Source organism: Phyllostomus hastatus, unplaced genomic scaffold (genome assembly GCF_019186645.2).
Source record: "Phyllostomus hastatus isolate PE091 unplaced genomic scaffold, TTU_PhHast_1.1 phas_contig_209, whole genome shotgun sequence".
NCBI lineage: Eukaryota > Metazoa > Chordata > Mammalia > Chiroptera > Phyllostomidae > Phyllostomus > Phyllostomus hastatus.
The window spans coordinates 20,117,790-20,144,402 of NW_025333735.1; the positions used below are offsets into that span (position 1 = coordinate 20,117,790).

At 41.3% G+C, this 26,613-nt stretch overlaps 1 protein-coding gene, 1 long non-coding RNA gene and 1 pseudogene across 4 annotated transcripts in view; 1 reads left to right on the top strand and 2 right to left on the bottom strand.

Moving 5' to 3' along the window:
- Positions 1-2,535: 2,535 nt before the first annotated feature.
- LOC123816424 lies at positions 2,536-7,800 on the bottom strand (annotated as a pseudogene).
- Positions 7,801-10,916: 3,116 nt separating this feature from the next.
- On the bottom strand, positions 10,917-14,554 carry LOC123816439. 2 transcript variants are annotated; one of them, XR_006785273.1, is made up of 5 exons: positions 14,359-14,554; positions 13,687-14,002; positions 13,480-13,596; positions 13,338-13,384; positions 10,917-12,586 (listed from the first exon to the last, which is right to left on the bottom strand). It is a non-coding gene; the product is annotated as an uncharacterized LOC123816439 (long non-coding RNA). The 2 variants fall into 2 exon arrangements; XR_006785274.1 differs by having other exon boundaries at positions 10,917-12,816.
- Positions 14,555-14,714: 160 nt separating this feature from the next.
- Positions 14,715-26,613, top strand: part of JAK1 (Janus kinase 1) — a 124,168-nt gene continuing 112,269 nt past the window's right edge. For both annotated transcript variants that reach the window (XM_045835339.1, XM_045835338.1), the window contains exon 1: positions 14,715-14,949. The gene's annotated coding sequence lies outside the window, so the exon portion shown is untranslated. The remainder of the gene's footprint in view (positions 14,950-26,613) is intronic.

Below are 26,613 nucleotides of genomic sequence, written 5' to 3' on the forward strand. Positions count from 1 at the left end.
AAAATAATGCCCTTAACACATTTCATACTGCTCACGAGTTTTCTTGTGTTTCAGGCACCTCAATCCATAAGCAAAAATGAAGTATAAACAGTTTCTGCTATCAGAAGAGTCTCACAAACAATGGGAAGACAAAGAAACAATTCCCAAATGAAAGGAAAGGAGGAAGCCTCAGAAAGAATGCTAAATGAAATAGAGGCAACTCAACTATCAGATACTGAGTTCAAAGCAATGATTGTCAGGAAGCTCAGTGAGCTCACAATGAGCTACCAGAAACTACAAGGAAGCTACAATGAGCTCACTGCAAATGATATCAACATGAAAAAGGAAATAGAAACTATCAGCAAGGGCCAAGAGGAAATGAAGAACAGTTTCTGCTATTGGTGCTGAGAGACTGGATAATGGATGACAATAATGAAGGCTCTCCGGAACCAGAGACAAATCTGTCCAGCCCTTCCCCTGGGGGTGAAAGGAGAGCACCTCGTAAAGATCCACCCAAAAGTCTGTCAGGTGATATGAAGCAGCATGAACCTACATGTATTCCAGCAAGTGGAAAGAAAAAATTTCCTACGAGAGCCTGCAGAGTTTGTGTCGCCCATTGAAAAAGGAGCGAATCTAGATACTTATGTAAATTTTGTTTGGTCCTTCTTCATAGAGAAAAATGTTTTACGCAGTACCATACGTTAAAAAAGTACTGGGAACTTTAATTGTTTAATTAGTTGTTTAATTGTTTTTGTAAATAAAAATGTTATAACTATTGAAAAACAACACCTAAAGCGCATTATGATCTGTAGTTATGATGATTTAAATAACGTGCAGTTTGCCCAAAAACGTGTGGTCCCTGGCATATGTCTTAGAGATTTCTATGCGGTATGCAATGTGTTAAGCTTCAAGGTAATTGTTTAAAGGCCAAGTAGTCCATCAAACATTTTGCCAAACTCAGTAAAATAAAACAAGAGGGTCAACATAAGGGCTGTACTAAATCTTCGAAAGAAACTCTGTTTTGTGGCCTAATACTTGGTGGACAATCTGTTTTAGGAGGCTGAGTTGTCACAGCATTCTTTCCCAAACCATTGAGAGAGGTGATCTGGGAGAAAGCTCATCTCCCTAGACAAGTTTCTAAAGCTATCACATATGGCTTACCTGTGCTTTTCTAGAACTTTTATTCAAAGTACTTTTTGTACACATATTTACAATGCATACATATTTTTGTACTCTATTTATTTATTTATTTATTTATTTATTTATTTTAGAGAGATGGGAAGGCAGGGAGAAAGAGAGGGAAAGAAACATCAATGTGAGAGAGAAACATTGATCAGTTGCCTCTCATGTGTTCCCTGACTTGAGACCAAACCCACAACCACAGATTATGCCCTGACCAGGAATCAAACCGGCAACCTTTCACTTTGCAGGATGACACCCAACTGAGCCACACTGGTCAGTTCCTTTTGCTCATTTTTAAATTGGATAGTCTGTCTTTTGTTGAGTTGTAGGAGTTCTTATATTATTTTAGATATTAAACCCTTATCAGATATATGATTTGCAAATATTTTCTCTCATTCTGTGGGCTTTCATTTTCTTTTAATATTAGCAAAGTTTTACTTCAAATTTTTCTGCTCATAAATAACTCTGAAAAAGCCCACATGTAAGACACTAACATAGCTCTGGAGGCCACTGAGAATGTCTTTCAGATAAGAGGTACTGCTCAAAATCTCTACCATGCTGGGGGCCAAGGTGGCGGGTGGGGGTGGGTAGGGCTCTGTCAGCAGGACTCCCAGGTCTCTCCTCCCCAACCCCCTTCCCTGTAGTAGATCAGACTCTGCAACATTGACAGCTTGGAACTCTCAAGGCTGCCTGAATGTTCAGGTATGTTAGGGGAAAATGCCAGGGTTTCAAGATGGCTCACCTGCCAGCCATGTGCCAGTTCAAAGGGCCCTGGGCCAGTACCCTCTTCCTGTTTCAGCCACAGTTAGAGCCAAGCACTAGGCTGGCTTGGGCCTGCTGGGGGCATGGGGTGAGAGGCAGCCTTTTACCAACAGCAGCCCTCCCTTCTAACCCCCAGGACTTTTTGCTGTCAGTGGTCTTGTGCAGTGTCAGGTACTGCTGAAACCTACCCCTGGCTCTGAGGCAGACAGTGAGGGGTGGCAGGCAAAGGTCCCAGGACTGTGCCTGAAGTGGCTCCTGGCCCCTCCAGCTCTGGCCTGCCTGTATCTTTATTTCTAGACTGTTCTCCATTTCAGTGAGGGGAGAGTGCAGCAGGGTGCTGGCAGCCCTCAGCTGTGTGTGTGTGTGTGTGTGTGTGTGTGTGTGTATTAGGAGCTGGGGGTTGTAGGGGCAGAGGACAGAGACGGCCCAAGTGAGAGCTAAACAGGAACTCCCCTTGAAGATGGTTCCCCTTGAAACTGTTCACAAGGGGCTGCTCAGGTCTGACCAGCTGGGTGATCACCCAGGGCTCAGGCAGGACAGGATGAACCTGGAGCCACAGTGTTAAAGAATGATCCAAGGGAGGACTGACTGGGGAGAGGGCATGGTGAGTATTCAGGTGTGTGTGCTTGCCAGTGCCCAGCTATCAGGAGGCAAAGCAGTGCTCCCTGGACTGGTCCATGAAGTCCAGTTGGGCAGGCACGCATCCTGGTTCATGGGCAGGAGCTCCAGCGGCTCTCCCTCCAGGGGTGGATGGTGGTCCCAGATCATTAACTTGTTCACAAAACCCTAGCTGTAGTTTTAGGCTTCAGGAACTGTTCTCACCATGTACCATAGCTTGAAGCAAGCTTAATGTTTGTTTCTCAGTTCTCCCAGTTCTGGCAGCAGCAGGATATCATTCTCAGTCTTATCAGCAAGAGCATGTGGCTCTTCAAGTCCTTAACGAAGACCAAAATTAACTGCAGCATCTGAATGATGCCTGTTCCTTCTACAATCATGCTGACAGACTTCCCTGTCTTGATGTTGGCGTTGGATTTCTTGTCTGGATAGATGGCAAACTTTCTTTGCTCTGGTAGACTAGCAGCTCATTTGGGTATTGAAATTCAATGATGTCTCCTAATTCATATTTTCTAGATACTGCAACATCTTTCCTTCCAGTGAGAAATTTGGGATGGGTGTCTTTGAAGTAAACCTTGATGACCAGGTCCACTAAGCCTTTGTCATGGCTGGAGACACATTTGGCTAGGCTCGAGCTGAAAGGTAGGTATGTTAGCGTTCAGGAAGGCCCAGAATGTGATGGGGCCATAGCAGGGTGAAGTAGAACTGCTGGGTGTTATGGCTAATGATCTCCTTGTTGATGAACCACAGGGGGTTCTTGATGTCTGGGCTTTCAAAGGTGACTGTTGGGGCCCACTGCTGGATAGCTGGGCAGGCTGTAAAGGAACCAGACTGGGGAGAACCCCACATGGTCCACTGTGCTGAGCTGGGCTCTGTGGTGATGACCAAGACAGGTGGGCCACCTCTTTTCACTTTCTTAATAATGTCCTTTGATGCACAAAAGTTGTGAATTTTGATGAAGTCCAATTTATCGATTTTTTCTTTTGCTGCTCATGCTTTTTGTATCATATCTAAGAATCCATTGCCAAATCCAAGCTCATCAATATTTACTGCTATATTTTCTTCTAAGAGTTTTATGGCTGAATTTTGCATTAATTTTTTTATAGCATTTCAAGTATGGGTCCAACTTTATTCTTTTGCATGTGGAAATCCACCTGGTGAAGAGACTGATCTTTCCCCATTGAATGAAATTGGCACTTTTGTGGAAAATCAGTTTGCCATAGATGTATGGGTTTATTTTTGAACTGCCAAGTCATTTTATTGATGTATACGTCTATCTTTATGCTGGAATCACACTGTTTTGATTTCTGTTGCTTTGTATAAGTTTTGAAATCAGGAAGTATGAGTCATCCAACTTTGCTCTTCTTTTTAAACATTGTCTTGGCTTTTCTGGGCCCCATGCAATCCCATATGAATTTGAGCATAGATTTTTCCATTTCTGAAAAAGTGCTGTTTAAATTTTGACCAGGTGTATTGAATTTGTAAATCACTTTGCCATCTTAATAAATTAAATTTTCAATCCATGAACATGAACATTTTTTCATTTATTTGTCTTCCTTAATTTCTTTCAATGTTTTAAAATTTTCAGTGTGTAATATTTCACCCCCTTAATTTTTTTAGGTATTTTATACTTTTTGACATATTATAATGTTAGTGTGATTGCTTTTTAATTTCCTTCTTGAATTGTTCATTGCTAGTATATAGAAACATAACTGCAAATTTGCTGAATTTGTTTATTAACTCTAGCTTTCTTGTGGATCTCTTGGTATTTTCTATATATAGGATCATTACATCTGCAAATAGAGATAGTTTTACTGACTTTCCAATCTGTTTGCCTTTTATTTTTCTTGTCTATTTGCTCTAGCTAGAAATTCCAGTATGGTATTAAAAGCAGTGGTGAAAGCAGGAGGCATCCTTTTCTTGTTCCTGATCTTAGGGGGAAAGCTTTCAGTCTTTTCCTACTGAGTATGATGTTAGCTATGGGTTTTCATAAATGCTCTTTATCATGTTGGAAAAGTTCCCCTTTACTCTTAGTTTTCTGAGTGTTTTTTATCATGAAAGGGTATTGGATGTTGTCAAATGCCTTTTCTATGACAACTGAGATGATCATTTTTTAACCTTTGTTCTATTAATGTGGAAAACTGAGAGACATCACTCTGTCTTGGCTCCCTGGTTGCTAAGGTGTTCTGCCTAATCCTGGTTCTGCCAGCAGTCAACAGCCAGTTATGCTTTCCCTGGAAGGCACACATAAAGCGCCCAGTCACCCTCATCGGGCAATAATTCTGCAAATGCCATGTCTTCTACACTTCTGCTAAGACCCAGGCTTAGGAAACTTTATGAAGGAAACAGAGATGGTCTTACGCTGTCCCCTGGGTACCCAGTTTTGATCCCATTACCAAGTCACTATGTTTTCCTATGTTCCTTATCTATCCATTTGACACAGAGTGCCTGTGACTGTAGATACAACGATGTTATATGGTCCCTACTGTCCCATAAACTCACAGCCTGGGATGGTATAGAGTGGAGGTAGATATGCAAACAAATAATGAAAATAGAATATGATAAAAGTATGAAATTATATGAAAAGAACTCTGAGAAACTAAAGGAGGAATACTTTTTACCTGGGGGAACTGAGGAGATTTTTTTCACAGTATGTGCAGGAAACCACAGGGAAAGCAGAGGCTTGGGCCTGATTATATATGTATGTCTGACTGTGGCATTGGACTTGATCCTCCAACAACAAAGGAGCCATTCTTTCCTTTCCTCTTTTATTGCCCTGCATCTTAGAACTTTAAGGCCTTGGTCCCTGCTAATAATAAAATAATAACCAATGGTTTTAGGCCTTACAATGTGTCAGACACTGTACTAAATGCTCTGCATTCATTATTTAACTTGCTCTTCACAACAACCTTAGAAGACAAAATATTATCATCCTCATTTTACATATTAAAAAAAACCCTGAGGTTTAAAACTCAAAGTTACACAAGTAGAAATATGCAGAGCTAAAATGTAGCTCTGACTCACTGCCAAGCCTGTGTTCTTACAAACACAAGTCAGCAGGGTTTGGTGCAGTTGAGGGATGGGAAAGAGTGATTCTGTCTCCCCAAACCAGCCCCAAAACTTCTCCACATTTTAAAATGCTCATACCTCCTACTGGGGCTGATAGCAACACTCTGAACCCACGTTGTTGAGGTGGCAGTGGCAGTTACTATGGAGAAGGGCTTCAAAGGATGTGGACTGCAGTGTCAATTTACCTCCAAGGACTGTGGTTGCTGCTGGGTGACACTGAGCTAATGATTAAGCTGCTCTTGTGTGAGTCAGCTAATGCTCCTCCCAAATAATGTAGTGTTAACGCATTTAAAAAGTACCTGCCCCACTAAGCTGAATGTCAGACTTGAGTGTCAACTCCCATTTTACACTCTAAAAGGGAGCAGGAATTCCACTGAACTCTGCCAACCAAGAACTTAGTGTTGACATCAGCTCTGTAAAATTGTGTGTGTGCAAATAAATAACCTAAAGTTCAGAAAGGTGAAACCATTTGTTCAAGTTCAGAGTCAATTTTCTTTGTATTACTCCAGGACTCTAACTATTGGGGTGCTCTTTTTTATTTTTTATGTTAGTGAATAACTGCCCTTCTTTTTAATAATGAGAATTTAAATGTTTCTAGAAAAGCATTAGAGTAGTATAGTGAAAAAAATGGGAACTTTGACGTTAGGTCTTTCTGGGTTAAAATTCCAGTTCTGGCTCGGTTGTAGTGTAACCTATGGCAAATCACCTACAATCACCTCAAAAGATAATTGTCAGAATTGAAGCAGATGGCTGGTCCCTAGGGAAATGTTAGCTCTTGCCAGCTCCTCCTTGGTGTAACATGAGTGGGTATCTCCAGCCCTCTCAAGCAGTTGATTAAATACTCAATACGTGCTTAGAGGTATTTGTATTTATTTCAATTAAAACAAACTCCTGCCATGTGGCATTTTCTGGGGGAAATTTAGGGAAGGTATTGTGAAGCTGGGCTAATGATACAACTCCCACAGGTTAGGACTCAACAGACCCACCATGAGTAAGGCCCTTTTGCCATGAGAGTGCTGGGAGGAGCTGTGAAATATCTGGTCAGGGAGACAAAACATACAGATGCAAAGTGAAACAGCAATAGAAGGCCACAGAGGATAAGTTTTCAAGGAGCAATTAGGTAATAAATGTGTGAATTGGGAAGACAGAGAGAAAGAGACCACTTAGCATGGGCCACTTTGAAACCCTTCCTGACCCATTTCCTGCACTCTTTCTTTCTTCGGTCCCTCCACAGCCCTTTGAGTTTCTGTTAGAGTTACCAGTGCACTTATTTCTTTGTAAATATCACTATCTCTTAATAACCTGTGCCACCATTTCTCTTGTGGATTTCCAGCTCCTCCTTGGAAAATTAGGTACCAGTAATTGAATAGGTTGGAGAGAGGCTGAAGGAAGTTGAGACCCAAGGATTTGGATGTTAGAAGAGGGGCAACTTGCTATGCATACTAAAAGGAGAATTTGGCATTCTTGGGGGATAATATGGGGTGAAGTATGAGGAAGAAAGGAGAGAGGGGAGTGGGAAAAGGGAGAGAGCAGCTAGCAATGCAGCAGAGCTGATTATTCCTTCCAATTACCTACATCTCCAGTAGCTGCTACAAAACTCAGGCAGCTTTGTGAGTGCCTTTGATGAGAAAACCAGGAAGGGGGAGAGTTTCATTTCAACACTGTGTAGAACAGATTAGATGTGATGAGGTAAAAGTGACTCTCTGGAAGTTACCTAGCTCTTGAAATAGCTGTATATTTCCATAAGCTAGGTAAAGGGTTAAGAGTTCAAACCAGGTTTACCTGGATCTTTAAGAGACAAAGGGATGTCAGCTGACTTTTATCTCCAATTCCTTTCTCTTTCCTCCTCTCCCTTTCCCTCCAAAACTTACCCAGTATAGTGCCCAACTATAGGCACTTTGAAAATATCTGTTGTGCTGAGTCAAATATAAATATTATACATGGTTTCTGCTGTTACCATACATAAAATTGAATGAAAAAAACACATGCATTTCATACATAAAAATAAACCTAATCTTAACAATTCTGGAAAGGATATAAATACCAACTAAATATAGGCTTAACACTTTCCCATCTCTTTTTCAGTATTCTTCAAGGGCCAGCCCACATCTCATCCTCCAGGAAGTCTACCGGATTTTCAGTGATATTTCCTGTGTCAGAAGTCTTATGACATTTCCTGCCTGTATCAGCCATTTGACACTTGATCATTTATTTTTCAGATGCATGTCTTGCCTTTTCCACTAAATACTGACATCCCTGAGGGCAGGAAGAGGGGCCACTCTTGCTGAGGGCCTAGTATAGTACCCACTATTCGTAGTGGTTCAATTTTATTGATGATTTGTGTAGTGCATTGTATTCTCAGAACTTGACAACTTTACTAAATAAATATTTGTTGATTTGAGCCGAATTGTTGGGTGCCATAAACCTCTGAGAATATATGATTCCTACATATTACTCTCATAATAGAATAACAGGAAATTAGAACTTGGAAAGAAATCAAATCTAATTTTTGTTAACTTATAAGCAATTTTCCTATTGCTTTTGGGCAGGTAATTTTGACTTTCCACCTCAAAAGCAAATATGATTTCTTGGCTAATAACTTTCATATGAGGTTAAATAAAGATACACAGAATTTTGATGCTGACATTATAAAATCATGTGATCTAACCCATAAATGTGTGCTTAGGGAGGTTAAACAGACTGCCTTATGTTTCTTCAGTCTGTTGCAGAGCTCACCTAGCATTCAGTTCTTCTGCTTTCTGGTCCAGTGGTCTTTCCAGGGCACCAAGCTTGTTTGTCAGAATACCATATTTTTACAAAGTGTTTTCATTATTAATGCAGTATGCTAAGTCTCCAGGGTAGAGTAATTTATTACAGCTAGGAAAGTCAGTCCTAAGCAGTGTGCTAGTCCTATAAAACTGAATAGATTTTGAAATAAAGCATCCTTGGGGCTCACTGCCTTCTGAGGGGTCCAGCATCTCATATGATATATACAAGGTCTGTCCGGAAAAAGTCCAGCTGTTGTTAATATAATGAGAACAGTTTGCACAATGTAGATGTAGCCCAACAGCCAAGGAGAGTGAACTGGAATACACATGTGTGAACAATGGTGGCTTCACTGTACTAGTCAGTGGGGACAGTGGATCCTGTTTAGTGAGCATGGGTACTGTGTGGCTGTCGCATTCAAAATGACTGAGCGAGCAGAGCAATGAATCTACATCCAATTTTGCGTTAACCTTGAACATTTCTCTGCTGAAACTATTTGGATGTTTCAGAAGGCCACAGCTATGGGCAACTGGTGATTGGCAGCTTCATCACGACAATGCACTTGTTTATGCATCATGGTCTCGTGCAGAGTTTTTTGATGAAACATCAAATCACTCATGTGACTCAGCTCTACTATATAGCCCAGATTTGGTGCCCTGTGACTCCTGGCTTTTCCCAAAACTAAAATCACCTTTGAAAGGGAAGGTTATTTCAGACCATCAGCGAGATTCAGAATAATACAATGGGGCAGCTGATGGTGATTGGGAAAACTGTGTGAGATCCCAAGGTGCCTACTTTGAAAGGGACTGAGGTGTCATTGTCCTATGTACAATGTTTCTTGTATCTTCTTCAATAAATGTCTCTGTTTTGCATGTTATATGGATGTATAACTGCTGAATAGACCTCATGTATATATCCCATAAATGAGCCTTTCTTTATGAAAATTCATTATAAGTTAGCTTTATTGATTCTATTATATCGCTGTTAATTACAAGAACCACAAAACCTTCTATTAGATTAAAGCCATAATAAATAAGATTAGAAACACTTTTCTGCTCTGTATATTGAGTGTTTTTATAATAAATTAATGTTTATCTTTTTAGAAATTACTACACTGACATATTAAAAAATTGTATCAGATATTTTGATGTTTTTGGCAAAAACATTTGAGCATCTTGTAATAACCAATGATATTAACTATTATTATTAATCATCATGATGGCCCTTTAAAGTGGATGTTATGATTAGTCTTACAGATGAAGAAATCAAAGCTTACAGAAATTTAATATTTTGCCAAGATCCCACAATAGGGGGACCAAGATTAAATGCGGTAATATACATGTACTTAGCACAGTGCTGGGCAATTGGTTTATTGAATAAATGCAACTGAAAGGGTAAGTGCGAAGTGAGTAAGGTGAAGCTGTTATGAAGACGGTACATAAAGCACATGTTATAAGTTCCTATATACAATACATGTATGACTAATATTTAATTGAGCTTCCTTACAATCCAAGGGAGAGATATAATCAGGGATAAGTGATAAATAACCTTTCCCAAGAAAAGTGTAATAACTTTGGCAGTTCAAACCTAAGGGTCCTTTTTCAAGACAGAAGATTTAATACCTTAGCAAGGGCCTTGGAGGATGAGGCAAAGTCACTATGGGATGGCTGTTAGAAGCCTGGGAAAAGTGATGGCCACACCTGAGTGAGGGAGAAGCCTGCATTGTCCTGTCAGAAGGCAGAGGAAGGATTATGAAGTTGAGGAAAAGGACATGCTAGAATGGGATATTATATAAGGTCAGAAGACTCACCAGAGGATTATATTCCATGGGAGGCCCAAAGAATATGTCATTCACCAAGACCATTAATAATGCACTGCCAAGAGGGGTACCAGCATCAGCAAGAAGTGCAGTCTACCTCTGAAGGCTAAGGCTTGAAGTAGAAGAGTGGTCCCAGAGCTGGGTTCCTTGACAGTCACAGACATAATAGGGCTCCTCCCAAGTAATAGAGACCAACTGTAAGTGCTTAACTACCAGAAGCCAAGAGGCCACTATTACCATAATAACCTATAGAGTCAGAGGGGCAGCCAAGGAGCGTGGTCTGCAGGAATTGTGGAAAGGGTTAATAGATTGTGGTATGCTGAGGGGTAGAGCTGTAGCCAGCAAAGGTACTACATAAAATCTAGAAAACATAGGGGGGCCCATGACCATGAGGTCCTCCGGTTACTTGACAATATGAATCAAGAAGCTAACAATATGCAGGCCATTTGACTCAGTGGTTCTATTTCTGTGAACTTCTCCTCAGCTAATTATCTAAATATTACATATTTAATTATTTGCATGAAGAAATCCATTAGTTATGACTTATGTAGTAACATGGGAAAATGATTATAAATTAAAATAAGTAGCCCTGGCTGGCGTAGCTCAGTGGATTGAGCGCAGGCTGCAAACCAAAGCATCGCAGGTTCGATTCCCAGTCAGGGCACATGCCAGGGTTGTAGGCCAGGGCCCCCGGCAACCACACATTGATGTTTCTCTCTCTCTCTTCCTCCCTCCTTTCCCTCTCTAAAAATAAATAAATAAAATCTTAAACACCACCACCAACAAAAAAAACCTGAAAAAAAATTAAAATAAGTATAAGGAACAAGTTACAAAATAACATATACACCATGATAATACTTATATTAAAATGCATCTAGTGAAAAAATAAGTGAAAGAAAATATATAACATGGTAAGCTGTTTATATTAGGCTTGTAAGATTACAGGTGACTTTATCTCTCTAGTCTCCAGCTCTTAATTGAATTTCATGTTTTTTCCATGGTATTTTAGTTGTTTTGTTCAATTGAACCGTTTAAAGGCAAACCTCATTGTTTGAATCTATTTTCCCACTGTGATCTCGGCTAGCTTTTGCAGAGAAATAGACTGGTGAGGAAATGTTCTTTTGATGAAGATTTATGTCTGAAGCTCATGTGTGTATAATTGTTGGTTGGATTGAAATTTTTAAAAAGAGAATTTCCTAATAAGAAGCTTCTATTTCATTACGTTTGGTTTACTTCAGTTCAGATGGATATTTGTAACAGAACTGCAAGTTTCATGCCACATATTAACATGTTGGAAGGAAATACTTTTCACACTGTTCTCTTTCTCTTTCCTATATATTCCCTATAGAGTGATGTTAAATCTTTTTTCTATTCTTAAATATTAAATTGAATTCCTTATTTAATTTATTTGGTAGTGTCCTTGGTCAACTTGTCAACTAATTCACACAATTTGCGAGCTACATGAGATTCCTTCCTCTGCTGCAGCACCCACATTTCATCAGTCACCACACACCGTCTATTCTGTCTCCTCAGGCTTTCGACATCTTCCTGGCATTCCTCCCTCCCTAGTCCACTACTTTAGATATATTCTCATTACTTGCAGCCTGCAGCTCTTCAGTGCTATGCGATTAATCTCCTACCTTCCGATCCATTTTCCACATCTTCCCTAGGTTAGTGTTTCTCAATGGGGTGAATTTTTGTTCCCCAGGAGACATTTGGCAATGTCTGAAGACTTTTTGGTTGTTGTAACTGGGCCAGGAGTGGGGTGGAGGTTTGTGGAGGGTAAGGAGGAGTGAGATGGATTGCTGCTGGTGTCTAGTAGTTAGAGGACAGAGATGTTATGCTACTAAACATCCTACAATGCACAACACAGCCCCACAACAAAGAATTTTCCTGCCCAAAACGTCAATTGTGCTGAGGTTGAGAAACCCTGACCTAGACTGATTCTTCTAAAATAAAAACCTGCCTAAATACCTCAAAAACACAATATTTCTTTTAGACAAAAGCTTTTACATAAGGTTAATCTTTCCCCTAGCTACACAGTACACATACTTATTACTTCCTGAACATGCCACTTACTCCCTGGCTCCTGTGACTTGACTGATGCTTGTAGCCTCTTGAGTTCCTCAGGCTGGGTTGGGTGGTCCTTCTCTGTGATAACTTTTATTTTAACATGGGAAAGACATTTATTACCAAACTATAAATTAGAGGTGGTGGGAGGAATGGGAGGAGCCAAACTGATCACTTCTGGGGCCTCTGCTCTTTTCCTTTGTCTTCCTGGACCTGGATTCAGAGTTCCTCCTCAATGCACTCTTTCAATTGGACCACCTTTGATTGCAGGTAGAAAGAGCCATCCACAGATTTATTGTTCACTTTAAATAGGTGTTCATAATTCTGCAGGGAAGGGGAGATGGTGAGAGTCTCTGAGTTACAGAGGCAGGGGAAGCCTCTGGATTTCCTCGGGGCTCAGCTTGGAGACATTGAGGATCTGCTGTGCGGAGGCTGAGGCCAGAGAAGTTAGAAGCAGCTGCAGACTGGTGTCCACCACATCCCTGGTCATCAGCTTTGGCCAGGCTGGCTGCAAACTCCTGCCACAGGGTCCAGGCAAAGGCCTTGCCCACCACCTGTACCCCCAACACAATGATCTGGGCCAGGTACTTGGCCATGGCTGCTGCTCTACCTCAGGGACACCAGCTCTGGCTTCCAGGGTGCCTGGCCCTGGCTTAAGGGCATCGGGCAAGTCAAAGCTGTAATCACTTTTAGAAGAGCATGAATCACACTTAACTGTTGCTTATCTGCTCTATCTCCCAGCCTCCCCCCGCCCCGCCCCCGTAGTATTAAGAGGCCAGGAACCAGGTTTTTTTCCTCAGAATCTTCAGCATCTAGTGCAATGCCTGGTAGAGGGTAATGGATCTAAACTCAACCCAAGGCCCTTTCTCCTTATTCCCTTTTCATGAGCCCTACAGAGCACTCAGATTCATTCTTGAGCACAGTGGAGTTATTGCTGCCTTCCTGAGTTTGCATTTACTTCATCCTTCAACTTACCTGAAATGCGGTTATTGTTTACGTCTCCATTTGTGTCATTCCCACCTGTTCTTTAAGGCCCACCTCAATAAAAAAAATCACAATGATTTACCAAGCTCACCATATATGCCAGGCCTGTATTATCTGAGTTCATCTGCAGCATGATCCCTGTAACAAAGGTATTGTTTCAATTGAACAGGTGAAGAAAATGATGCAAATAGCTCTGAGTGACAGATGAGGCAATACATGCACAAAACACTCACGTGGCAGGCAGCTAAGCCATGGCTCTCTCTGCTTGATTCTCTTGTCTTCTCTGTTAGCTCTTCTATCTCCTTCCAGAAGTCATGTTGGAGAACCTTTGTTCTGCCCCACAACCTTTACTGCAAATTGTTTAGGGTAACACAGGAGGTTAATGGAGGGAGCCAGAACTAAAATCTAAGACTCTAGATTTGAATCCTCTTTTCACTCACCAGTAACAGAGTCAGCACTTTTTGCTCAGTATAAATTGCAGTAATTCCCCAAGTCCCCGGTGAGTGGAGTCAGGGCAGGTGAGGCAGCCTTAACAGTGACCTTAGCTGCAGAAGCTAACCATGCATGGCTGAGGATTTTCCCGAGGAAGGCATTGGACTGTTTTAAGCTCAGGAGTGAGGAATTGATCTGAATTTTTAAAAACTCACTGTGGTGAATCAGTTGGAGACTGGAATGAATGCAGAACAACAGTTTAAGAGGCGTTTGTGGTCCCTCAGGTGAGGGATGGTGGCAGTTCTGATCACGTGGCTGAAACACCTGGAGAAGAGAGTGGATTGGAGAGATATTTAGGAAGTTGTCTGGATTTGGCTGTACAATGCCTACAGAGACTGAATTTTGGCCATAGTGTGACTTTAAGATACTTAAGTCTTTATTTGTTTCCTCGTGGATAAAATGAGGATAGTCCCTATCGTGAGGGATTCTTAGTAAAATTGTGAAAAGTGCTGGACACATTATCAACAAGCATTAGTTCTTATAACTATTACAAATAAGTTTTTTTTTTTTTAAATTTGCTAGCGTTCTTTAAATACGGAATAGGTTGGATCTAAGGTAACCTGTCAACGCTGGAAGATTTATTCTTAAATTCCCATCAGTTAAGTACTCCATAAGCTCACCTCTTATTCGGGGTCGGGACACCAGGCAGAGAACTGTGATAAATGCATTGCAGCGCACAAAGATGTGGAGGTCACCCCAAACTTGGGAGGAGTCAACCTATGGTCAAATCCTGACAATAGGACTTTCTGCGCTGGCTGACCTTTCCTCCTCTAGACTGGTGTTTCTAGAAGACCCACCGGGTAAAAAGCGGCGAGTCGGAGGCAGGAGGGTGAGCGAAGCCGGATGGGGGCGGGGTGGGAAGGCTAGCTGTTCTCGGTCCGGTGTTTTGGTGGTGCCGCTGCCTCAACCGCGGTCCCCGCCCCCGCCTTTCCGGGGCTGCCGCTCGGCACGTCACGAGGGGGAGGAGCAGGCCGTGGGGTGGGAGGCGGGTGCGTCGCGGAGCGCAGGCCGCGGCGGCCGCGGAGTACCTAGAAGCCGCAGAGAGCGCGGCCCTGCGCCCCAATCCTGGTCGCCCACCTCGCGCCCCTTCGTCCGCCCCGTGCGCACGCACGCCGGGGCCCTGCGGGGCTGGCCGCCTAGCGAGCAGGCCGTCCGACCCGGGCTCGCACAGTTACCCGGAGCTCCCCCCGGCCGAAGCGCACACGGAAGTGGTGAGTGTCACCGACGGGATGAGAAGAAGCCGTCAGCTGCCGGCCGCTGACGGACCGGGCGAGGGGCGAGGGGCGCGGAGCCTGGCGCGGTCGGGAGACGCAACCACTGCTGTCGGTCCGGGCGCGTCGGGGACTCCGGGCCTCCCCGCGAGCGCGGCGCTGGACCGGAGGGCGCGGGCCGGGTGGGGGCGTGCGGGTGCGCGCGGGGGATTTCCAGCGGAGCGGGGCGGGGGCCCACGGCCGGCAGGGGAAAGGTTCAGGCTCGTTGCCCCCTCCCCCTGAAGGCGCACCAAGTTTTCATAAACAAGCCTGGAACGCTCTGACATCCTGTTTATACCACCCTGAGATACAGGCGCGGGCTTGAGGTCTGACGTCCCTCGTTGTTACAGAGACTGTGACCGCCAGCTCTCGGGCAGAATTGCCGGGGGGGCGGGAGGAGGTGTTTTCTGGCCTCAGGATGGAGGCTGAGGGTCTTAGCGGTTTTCCTCCTTTGCCCTATCGGCGAAGGAAAGTTTCTAGGGTCCGGGGTCGTGTTTGTGGCGAGTAGGAGGTGACTGTGGACTCAGGAAACGCCCCCTCCCCTTTTAGGTTCGGTGGGGCCCCAGGCTGCCAGCGAGATGGGCGAACGACCCACCAGTAGCTAGACGCCAGGGAAGAGGAACAGAGAGAGGGAGGGAGAGGGCCACCTGGGGAATTGAGAGTCCTACTGTGAAAGGACTGATTAACTGAAACTGGGGCCGGTCTCTGGCCTCCTGTCTATCCCCACAGACCCCAACCGCGAGATCCTCGAGCATCAGCAACATCGCAGGAGTAGTAAACTCCCCTCACAAGTCACTCTCCAAGGTTCCAGGGCTGTGGGTTCCTTGGGTATGTGTGTACCAAGGAATCCCTCTGGGAAGACTAGATAAAAGGTGTAATTATTGCCAGGCGTTTGTGCACTTTTTTTTTTATTGTATGTATATTCTCTGTGAATTCTAATGTGTCCCTGGGGAAGAGGACCCAGTCCTCCCTGTCGCTTCTTTTAAATACGTGTCTGTAAGTTGTCTTCTGCTTCTGGTTGGATACATGTTATTAACATTTTCTTTTTAGAGTCGGGGTATTTTTCTTAGCGGCAGGCATTTGCAACTGTATAAAATTGTCATTACTCCTTTTGGGGAAGGAAAGCATTAACAACCTCGGAGACTTAACATGATAAATACAATGCAGAAACAATTAGATGGGACCATGGAGTCTGATTGCTGGCAAAGTATTAAGAAAAGGGTTTGAGTTAGGGGCATACACATAGTGGGAAAAACATTTAAAAATGAGCATTTTATATTGATTAAACCTTTGTTCTTTGTTTCCAAAACCCCATTTTCTGGTGGTTCTCGCTTTTGCCTCTGGTAACTCTGATGTTTTCCAAGACCTCACTTGTTTTACACTGAAGGAGCAATGTGTTCTTTTGTACTTTGTGGTGAAGGTTAATGGAGATTAGACACTTTGGGTACACCATGCTTTGTATTATTGAGAAAATGTCTCCTATGTATAGATCTAGATCACATTTAAAGAGGTAAATGTAAATACATCATAACCTGAGTATTTGTGAACATTATGAATTGGAATACTCATAACCTCCTCTTAATTCTGTATGTATTAACTAATTTCACTATCTCTTAGTTTCAATAAATAGCTGTAAAATATATTTTTAATACTAGGATTGCAGTGTGACACTCTGGATTAAATAGAGCCAGTTTAAATAGTTTCTGCAGTCCACAATGTACTACTTATTACCATTGGGGAATGATGATGGAGGGTGAATACATTATTATATATAGATAGATAAAATTTAGACATTTCCCAAGATATAACTACATTTCAATTTATAGTCTTAATTTGGGTAGTATTAATATCAGTTTACCTAATGCTGTACTTGTAATGATCTCTCTGATCGTTTAGAGTCTACCTTTTACAGATTTAGGGTGTTAAGGGGCATTAGGTTGCAAAATCTTTTTGATTCAGGCATGTGCTAAAAAGCTGGTGAAAATGAGTTGAGGGTGGAGTGACCTTGCAGGAATAGAGGCTCAGATTAAATGGCATGAAGAAACTTAAACTGCGTGTCTAAATAGGATTGTGAGGTTGGCCAGTTTAGCCTCTGTGTTCACAAACATTAGTGGTTTGTACTATAAATTCTAGTAATGTTTGAAAGTTATCACTCAGTTTCTCCTGAATAGCTTTAAGTAACATGTTTGGATAGAAACCCAGCTGAAGCAAGTATTGAGAATATATGTAGGTGTATGCTTGCTTTTATACAGGGAACAGAAAAGTGTAATTGTGTTAATAAGATTTATTAGCAAATACCAAGACCTGTTTTATAATCCCTCTGATAAGTGTTTTTTTCCTTAAACACACACATTTCATTTTACATATCTTTATTATGTATATCCTTATTATGTTATAATGAGATAACATGCTTTTAGATTCATTGTCTAAGATGTGAATGTTTGTGCAAGGAGATTTTCTTGTTCCTTTCCACACTTTAAAAGTTATTTTAAGTGGATGGGGAGTTGGTTAATTAACCAGTGTTGCTGAGCAAGCAGCTGCTGATGCTATTTGATTTATTGTAGCTCAGTTGTGTATGGGGCCTTGTCATCGAGATGCCAGAAGGAACATTTCAGATAGTTTTAGACCAGTGTTTCTTAACTGGGTATAATTTTTGTGTCCAAGGAGATAGTTGTAGTTTCTAGAGACATTTTTTGTTGTTGTTGTTATTTCTTGGGGGTGGGGTGGGAGGAGGCAATGTTTATATGAAGTGGGTAGAGGAGAAGATGCTGCTAAACATCCAATGGTATTTGGAGCAGCCCCCTGCAAGAAGGAGTATTTGGCTCAAAATGTCAGTAGTGCTGTGCTGGAGAAACCCTGTTTTGGAATGCTGGGTGGGGAACAAGAAGACCCTGGCTTCTGTCCCAGCAAATTGTTTCACTTCAGGCTATTTTACTTATCTGTAAATTGGAACTAAAAATATCCACTGTGGCCATCTCACAAAGTTGTTTGGAAAAATCAGGTAAATAATTCGTGGAAATTGTGAGTGCAACACAAACTGTAACTATTAGAAAGACATGATTTAAAAAAAAATTATAAATGAGTTGTTAGATATACTGGTGGTTGAGGAAAGAGGTTAAAGCAATATTGTTGAGTGAGGAGATTAGATGGTTTGGTATTGTTGAATTCTTTGTTAATCTTTTTGGGTAAAGGATTTTTTAATGTATTAGAACAAATTTTTTAAAGAAAGCTCTGTTCTTTAAACTTTAGATTATTTTCTCGCAACAAAAGGGAAAACTCACTGTAGAAAAATTAGAAAATACAGGAAAGTAGAAGGGTGAGAAAAGGTATCAGGATCGACGCCCTTTCCCATTTAAGCACAATCAAATTCTTACCAATTTCTTTGCATCAGTAAGATGAGAAGAAAGTTAATGATAGAAAAAGAGGAGCAGATGAAGGTCACCAACAGCTGTTTATTTCTGAGTCTTTCGTTTTCTCTTTTTTAATGATTACCATGTACAGGTAAATTCAGTTATAAGAGACATTAGCGGAATTGCCTCTTTGTTTTTATTCTTCGCCGGCTAACCTCCAAACCCTGTCCCCATTAGGCATGTTGTTTCCTCTCTGCTGCTTGTTCTCCCCCATGCTCGGCTAGGTGTGCCACTGTTGCTTCCTGTCTTGAAAACCCTATGGTAATGTGGGGTTTTAAACAGCTGCCATGTTAAAATAACTGGGTTTCAGGGGCAGGAAACTACTTCCTATGAGTATTCTTCCCTGTGAAGTGCACCAGCTTTTTTAGGCAACAAGAAAGCATAAAATATTAAGTTCATTTCCATGACATATTTACTTCTAAGGTTTTATGATCTGTGATTCTTAACAGCTGGCAGTGGGCACGAATTTTTCCTTGGTGCTCTGTGAATAAATTGCCTGGTCTCAAGGCTAGACCTACTTTAGAAACAAAATGAAAATTTCTTTGAGTCCACTCCAGCCAGAAGACAGAGCTGGTCTTTGTTGAGATATTTTTAATCTGTAGTAACTGAATTTACTTAAGAGTAATATCACACAGCACTTTGTTCATTTATTCATTCAGTAAATATATGTTGAGCTTCTGCTGCGAGTCTCAGGTGAACAGAGAGAACAAAGGCAAAAATCCTTGCCCTCTTAGAGGTTACAGTCTAATGGAAAACCCTTGGGCCTCATCATTGAGTTTCTTAGTTGCAGATTATACACATTCAAGAGTAAGTTTTACTTTATGTTTATAGAACATTTTCTAGAAACCTTTATGGCACTCCTTAAGCCTGAGGAAGCTGAGGACTAAGAAGTAGCCACCCCCCCCCCGCCCCCTTATTTTTTTATACAGATTAACTCATTCTTCATGTATATAAACATCTTTCGGGTGCCTACTACGTTCCTGGCAGATGAGTAAGACAGTTTACATGGAAATAAGCCTGCTGTATGTAGCCATAACAGTGTGGGTGGAATTATGAGCACTGGGACCCCTGAAGAGAGCTAAACCCTGTTTGCAGCAAGTGGTGGGTGGACTGGTGGGCTGTCAGGATTGCAACTGGACAAGCTCAAAGGATAGGTTTTCTTTAGAATGAAAACCAGTGAGGACTCTTTGCTCCACAAAAGGTATTTAACTCTTCAGAGAAAGTTATTTAAGAGTGATCTGGGAGAGGAGGCTGCCTCTGAGAAACCTAAAGAGAGGAGTGGTGGCTTGCAAAGAAGGCAATAGTAACTTGAGCCCAGCTGGGGGAGACTAAATCAGATCAATGTGTACCTCTAGATAGAAGAGAAACTGATTTATTGTATTTTTATTGTTTTTCTTTTTTTAAATTTTATTTTAATCATTGTTCAAGTACAGTTTTCTCACTTTTACTCCCAATCCAGCCCACCCTCCCAACCCTCCCCACTTCCCTTCCATTACCACCTTCCCCCTAGTTTTTGTCCATGCATCCTTTAAATTTGTTCCCTATTCTGTTTTTCATACTCTGCATTTTTGGAGACTCGAGCCAAACTGCTTGGTTTGATCCCAGCTGTGAGAATGTGAGCAAGTTACACTTGTTTCCTTAGAATGAAGATGGAGATGGTACCTACCTCTAAGATTGTTTTGAGGATTGAATGACTATACCTAAAGATTTTTGAATGGTGCTAGGCACATAGTATGAGCTAAAAAATTGTTAGCTTTTTCTTTCATCTTCGTATAGCTAAATATGCTGTGTGTCAAAATAAAAAACAACAAAATGGTTGGGGGGGGGCACATGCCTGGGTCCAGGTTCCCTGTCAGGGGTGTGTGGGAGGTGGCTGATCCATGTTTCTCTCCCTTTCTCCCTTCCCTTCGCTCTAAAAATAAACAAATAAAAACCTTCAAAAAAAGACAACTCAATTTATATTAAGAATGCTTTTTAAGATTGTAGAGAAGTGCAACCCACTAAATGCAAAACAAAGAGTAGTTGATACACTCTGCTTTATAGATCTCTATTAGAAATAGATAAATAAAAATGTTTAGGCACTTAATGAAGACAGTTTCTCAAGTTTGGAAGAGTTATTATGTAGACAGCACCAAAAGTTATAGATAAATTAGGTTTTACTCTATTTTTAAGGAAAGATGAGAAACAAAGATGCCTTCAATTTAACTTCAAATGTCATCTGAAGTATATAATTTGGTAGGAATGTATTGGACTTTACTGTGTTGCTCTCACTGATTGTTGGCAAGTGGTGGGCTGTTGTCAGGGAGACATAGACATACCAGTTTGTAAAGTGGTGTCTTCAAAGTTGTGTGGAAATTAAAAGCCATATAAATCAGATTATGTGCTAGGGAGGCACATTTGGTGCTAAGGGAATTATGAGAGTTTAAAGGAACTCTTAAGTATACATTCATTTTTCCCTGAATATTGATTTATCAGTTTCTATTTCCATATATGTATTGTGCTCTCCTAAAGCATGATGTACCCAAAGTAAAAATTTGTACAGAAAGTAGGCTCTTGCACTAGCCTTGTGACTTGGCTGGTTTGAGTGTTGTGTCTACAACAAAAAGTTGTGAGTTTGATCCCCAGTCAGGGCACATACCCTGCCAGGCCCCTCTCTGTCTCTTCCCCCTTCCCCCACTCCCCCCCCCCCCCACTTTACTCTCTCCCTCCTCTCTCACCCCCTTCTCTCTCTCCAAAATCAGTAAACATATCCTCTGGTGGTGAACAGGCTGACCTGTAGGTATTTAAAAAATACTTAGGTTTATTATTATTATTATTATTATTTAATATTTTATTTATTTATTTTTAGGGAGGGAGTGGGAGAGAGAAAGAGAGATCAATGTGTGGTTGCTGGGGGTTATGGCCTGCAACCCAGGAATGTACCCTGGCTGGGAATCGAACCTGGGACACTTTGGTTCCCAGCCCGTGCTCAATCCACTGAGCTACGCCAGCCAGGGCTTAGGTTTATTATTTTTAGTTAGGTTAGTCAACTCAGACCAGTTCACACATATAAAGTAGAAATAGATAGGAACAATTTGTAGTTAATGCAGCTCTTATTTTTAATGGTGTTTCAAAGGGCTTAAGGGTATTAGAACTGACAGGAGTTTGCTCCGTTAAGCACAATTATATCTGCAAACTTATTTGCACAGTTAATTTGCTTAGACTGTAGCAAGGCTATAATTTGTAGTATTTTTTCAATTAGTAGAATTTAAAATAACTTTTATGTTATAGAAAAAGAAAAGACAAGAAAAAATCTCATAAGACAATCTGCCAAATGTTTATTTTTGCAGTGAAAAATCTTGTTATTATTAAACACACAGGCAAGCAGACAGATGTGATTCACATTATAAAGAGGTACACTGGATTTTTGACCAAGTATACCTACAGACCCATTTTAGGGCTAACTTACAAAACACAGACTTAAAAAAGTAAGATGCATAATGCCTAAATTTAAAACCTGACTAATTTTGTTCAGTTGAAGCCATTTTATAAAATTTAAGGTAGGTCTGCTAATCAGTGTATACCAGCTATTGAATTGGGCACATTATTAGATGTATGGTGGTATTTCCAAAGAACCTCATCTTTTTAGTCATTGAGAAGGACCGTTCACTCAGATGGGTTAGAAGTAGGTGGGGGCAGTCAGAGCAAGCCTGGCTGGCCTGAACATAAATTGTAAGCCCACTTGATGTAGATTTAGGAATTAGGCCACTCGTGATACGCAAAAATGTTCTCAGGTTTTTATGTTTATTCCTACCCTCAGGAAGCGTCTTTGCTAGTGGAAAACATGATAATTCAACAGTTATACAGCTATTTGTTATTGTACAATTATACTATATACCAGCAGAAATGTCTTAGTTTGCTATAAAACAGAGGTGGGGAATAGTAAGAAGAGGGGATCTCTGTGGTGCATACAAGAAGCAACTGATGAATGCATCATTAAGTGGAACAACAAATTGATGTTTCTCTCTTTCCTTCTCCCCCTCCCCCACCTTCCATCCCTTGCTCCCTTTCTCTCTAAAATAAAAATAAAATAAAGTGAAAAACCTCCAAAAACCTTAAACCAGTGGTGAGAAAACTCTTTCTGTAAAGGAAAAAAAAATAAGTATGTTCTGCTTTGAGGGTCATGCTGCCCTGTTCCCTTTATGCAATTCTGCCTTTGTAGAACAAATGCAAACATAGACAGTATGTAAACCAATGAGTGTGGCTGTGTTCCAGTAAAACTCTGTGTGGACACTGAAGTCTTAATTTCCAGTTGTCACAAAATACTATTTTTTTCCCCCAACTGTTTAAAGAGGTAAAAATTTGTAGGACTTCTTGGCTGTGTAAAACAGATGGCAGGCCAGATTTGGCGCTTGGCCAAAGTTTGCTGACTGGTGCCTTAGACTGTCTTGATCTCTCCCTTTCCTTGTTCCCCACCCCACACCCAGCAGCTGGCCCAGCCGTCTCAGTTCTCCCTCCCAGTACATCACACCTTCGCCTTCTCATCATCGCCTGCCTCTGACATGGCTTTCTTTTGCCTGGGTGAGTGCGGTAACCTACATTCTCGTCTCCCTGCTTCCAGCCTTTTCTCTTCAGTCGGCCATCCACACAGACATTGAACAGTCTGTAGCCTGACTCAGGTCATAGAATTTCCTGACCGTGAGACTTTGGAAGCCCTTATTGCCTAGAAAACAGTCCAAGCTCCACCTTATGTGGTATTCAAGGTTGCTTGTGATAAGACGTCAATTTTTCAGCTTATTCTTCCTTTTCTCTCCTTCTACACTGCCAGAATAGGTTGCGTATTTACTGTTTTGCATTTGACCCTCAAACATTTCTCGTAATTTTCTATATTCTCCCTTATTTTTAAATGCATTTACTTTTGCTTCATGCTCTCCACCTGTCAAAATTCTGTAACTTTCAAGGCCCCTTTAAATGTCCCTGACTCCTCCCTCTGCCCCCAGAAGAGGTTGGCAAACTGTATAGTATGTGGGTGGTGTGTGGTCCTCTTTCCTGGGGCGTTGTGTTCTGCCTGGGCTTCAGTGCTTTTGTAGACTTCCCTCCACTCTGCAATCCCAAGGCCCTCGAGGACAGTGCCTTGTCTCATTCATTGTAATGTCCCCTTCCCTTTCACAGTGAGCACATGGGTGTTTATTTAATAAATGCTAAATCCTGTGTAGCTATGTACAATTTGTAAAGTTTGAAGTGGAAACATTTTACTGAAGGGAGTTTGGTCAAATTAAATCCTTGATTCTTATACAAAGTAGTACAGTTTTGTGAAAGATCACCAAGTATTTTGGAAGACTTTGGTGGTGTTCTTGGTCCTGTCAATGGCTTAGATAAATAAGTTCAGGCAAACTTATTGCTGCTTTTCTTCAGGAATTTATATTACATTTTATAAGAGAAATAAAAGAGTGCTCTGTAATTCATAATGTTTCCTTGTTGGAAAGCTCAGGGCCAACTTATTGGCTTGTTTTAGGTTGCTACCTGTTTTTCTTACAATAATCTGCCTGCCTCAGTCTCCCACCAGATCGCTTGTCATAATGAGTGGTTCTCCTGTGTATGTCTTCTGTATTTACATAGGTAGCTTCAATTTTGGGGGGGGTGACAAAAATATGAATAAATAAATGCTAGACCCTTGGTTTATCCAACTTAAGGATGACAATAAGATGGTAGGTAAAAGATAAATATCTTGGAAGAAACAGGGAAAAAGCTGTGGGACAGAATGAGAATTATGATGTGGGTCTGGTAGGAAATGAGAAAAGTGCTTTGTAAATGCCTTACAATCTTTTGGTTAACATGTGCTTGGGGTGGGGCATGTCTCCCAGGTTTGTGTGGTGTGTAGCACACCTTCCCAAATGGAAAGGAGAAGGAGAAAGAGGACGAGACTCAAAATCAGTAAGCTTTTACTGTGTCAGCTGTTACACGTGCTTTGCATTTCATACTTAATTTAATCTTTTAATAGCCAGAGAGATGCATCTTAATGGAATCCTTTTCTAGATGAGCAAATAAAGCTAATAAATGAGGGAGATAGAATTCAGATTTCAAATTCTCTGGCATTAAAACAAAAATAAAAACCCCTTTTATTCTTTTATCCCTTCTAGCTTTACTGAGATATAATTGGAAAACCCTCCTGTTCTTAAAAAAAAAAAAAAAAAAACTAAAACTAACTACTGTCTTGTCACTTGTCTTTTTTCCTTTTTGCTGACATTGGCACTTAAAATGAGAAACTATGGGGTTTGTTCCTATCTTGTTTTCCAAGCTAATGCTCCTGAAGCAGTTTTAGGCTCTTGGAGAGCATGTATTGTATTTGGTAGAGTTACAAGCTGGGTAATAAAGAGGATCTGAAAGGGTTTTGGGAAGGAGGCAGTTTTAATGAGGTGGGTGGTGAAATGGGCAATTGGGTTCATTTAGCTTTCCTAAAGAGAGTTTAGTGTTTTTGTGTGAAGTATATCTGACATAGTAAATCAAACTTGAATTACTGTTACTTTATGCTACCGATTATTATATAACATGTCCCATGTTTACCTGTTTGGGCATGAGTGTACCAGATGTGTTACAAAAGGCAAACTGCTTGGACTTGGAACCAGGAAGAGGTGGGTCCGAGGCTGTCCTTCACCACTCACTAGCTCTGTGGCTTTGGGATTGTAACTGATCCTTAGTTTTTCTCAACTGTAAAATGGATTTTTAGTACCTATCACGAAGTTCCTTTGTGAAGGTAGAACACACAGAATAGCTTCAGAAAGTGCCTGGGACTCAACAGCATTGAATAAACATTGGTTCCCCACACCTACCCCCAACTGTTGAACAGGGCCAGAGATTCTGTACATAATTATGTAATGTTCACATGCTTATGAGTGGTAACTTTACAGATACATGTTACTCAAGTAATGAACTTCTGATGAAGGAAACACCCTTGTACAAATGGCTGGGTTCCCACTACTCCAAAAGCATCAGTGTAAGATAGTGGTTCAGACCCCCAAACCTGGAACCAGAGTCTGTGGTTTATCCTGCTTTAGTTTCCCAGCTAATTTCCTAGGCAAGTTATCCAACATCTTTGTGCCTTGGTTTCCTCACTTATAAAATGAAGACAATAATAGCACTTGCCTTACAGGGTTGTAAGGATTAAATGAGTGTGTTTGTGTGTACCAACACCCTTTAAGGGTTTATCAGTCTTATTACTTCTTTTCCCTCCGGTCTTCCTTTCCTCCTTGTGTAGGCAGCCCTTATCACCTGGAAATTCCCTGGAATCCCCCTCATATCTTCTCTCATCAGGAGAATTCTCTGTACATCATATACCTGTCTTTTCCCTCTCTCTTCAGTTCCTTCCTGGTTACTTCATTTTAATTCGGGATGTCTTTTTCTCATGTCTAATGCATTCTAATTAATTACCTTCCTTGTACATTTTTGTCCAGCCACTTTAAAAAAATCTGTGTTTTTTTTTAAGTGTGGAAACTGAATATTTTCTAACAATGACTGATAAACCCAACTGTGTGTTAAGGATGCATTTATACCAAGGAAGATGAAAGTCATATAATGTCAAGCAATGAAAAAAAATAAAATACTTTATTGTTTATTGAATTCTATCTCTGTGCCAGGCATTCAGATCAGTAAAATGAGACTATGAATGGTTGAATAACATGTTTAAAGGCACCCATCTTTTATGCAAGGGAACCCAGATTTGATTGAAACCAGGCCTACCTGGCCCTTGGTCTCAATCCCTGAGATTAGTTGCCTAAAAGCTTTCAGGCACCTCCTCAGCACTCCACCTGCACCCCTTAATAACCAGCATTCTGTTTCCCCTCAAGCTTCAGCTTTCGAGATGACAAGATCACTCACCCGTGAGGTTCTCTGTGGCTGCAGAATGTTTTCTGGTCTTTTATCAGGGCAGATGTATAGTGTTTCAGGGACTGTATGTGTTAAATTGATCTTCTGTGTGTTAGTTTGGAAACATAACCAAACTTATAGCGGTATGTGTTGGGGGGAAAATGTGCTTCACATTTCAACAACCAATTGAAAATGAGGTTTAAAAAAGGCGAAACTGTTTATAAACTAGACTACCAGTGTTTGTTTTAGTGCATTACCTGCATTGATTTACTTTAAAGGTGTGTGTGTCGTACCCAAGTCAGGCACATTCTGGAATGGATATATGTTATTATATTCACTTGCTTAGCCATCTGTCCTCATCTGTGGCTGATCT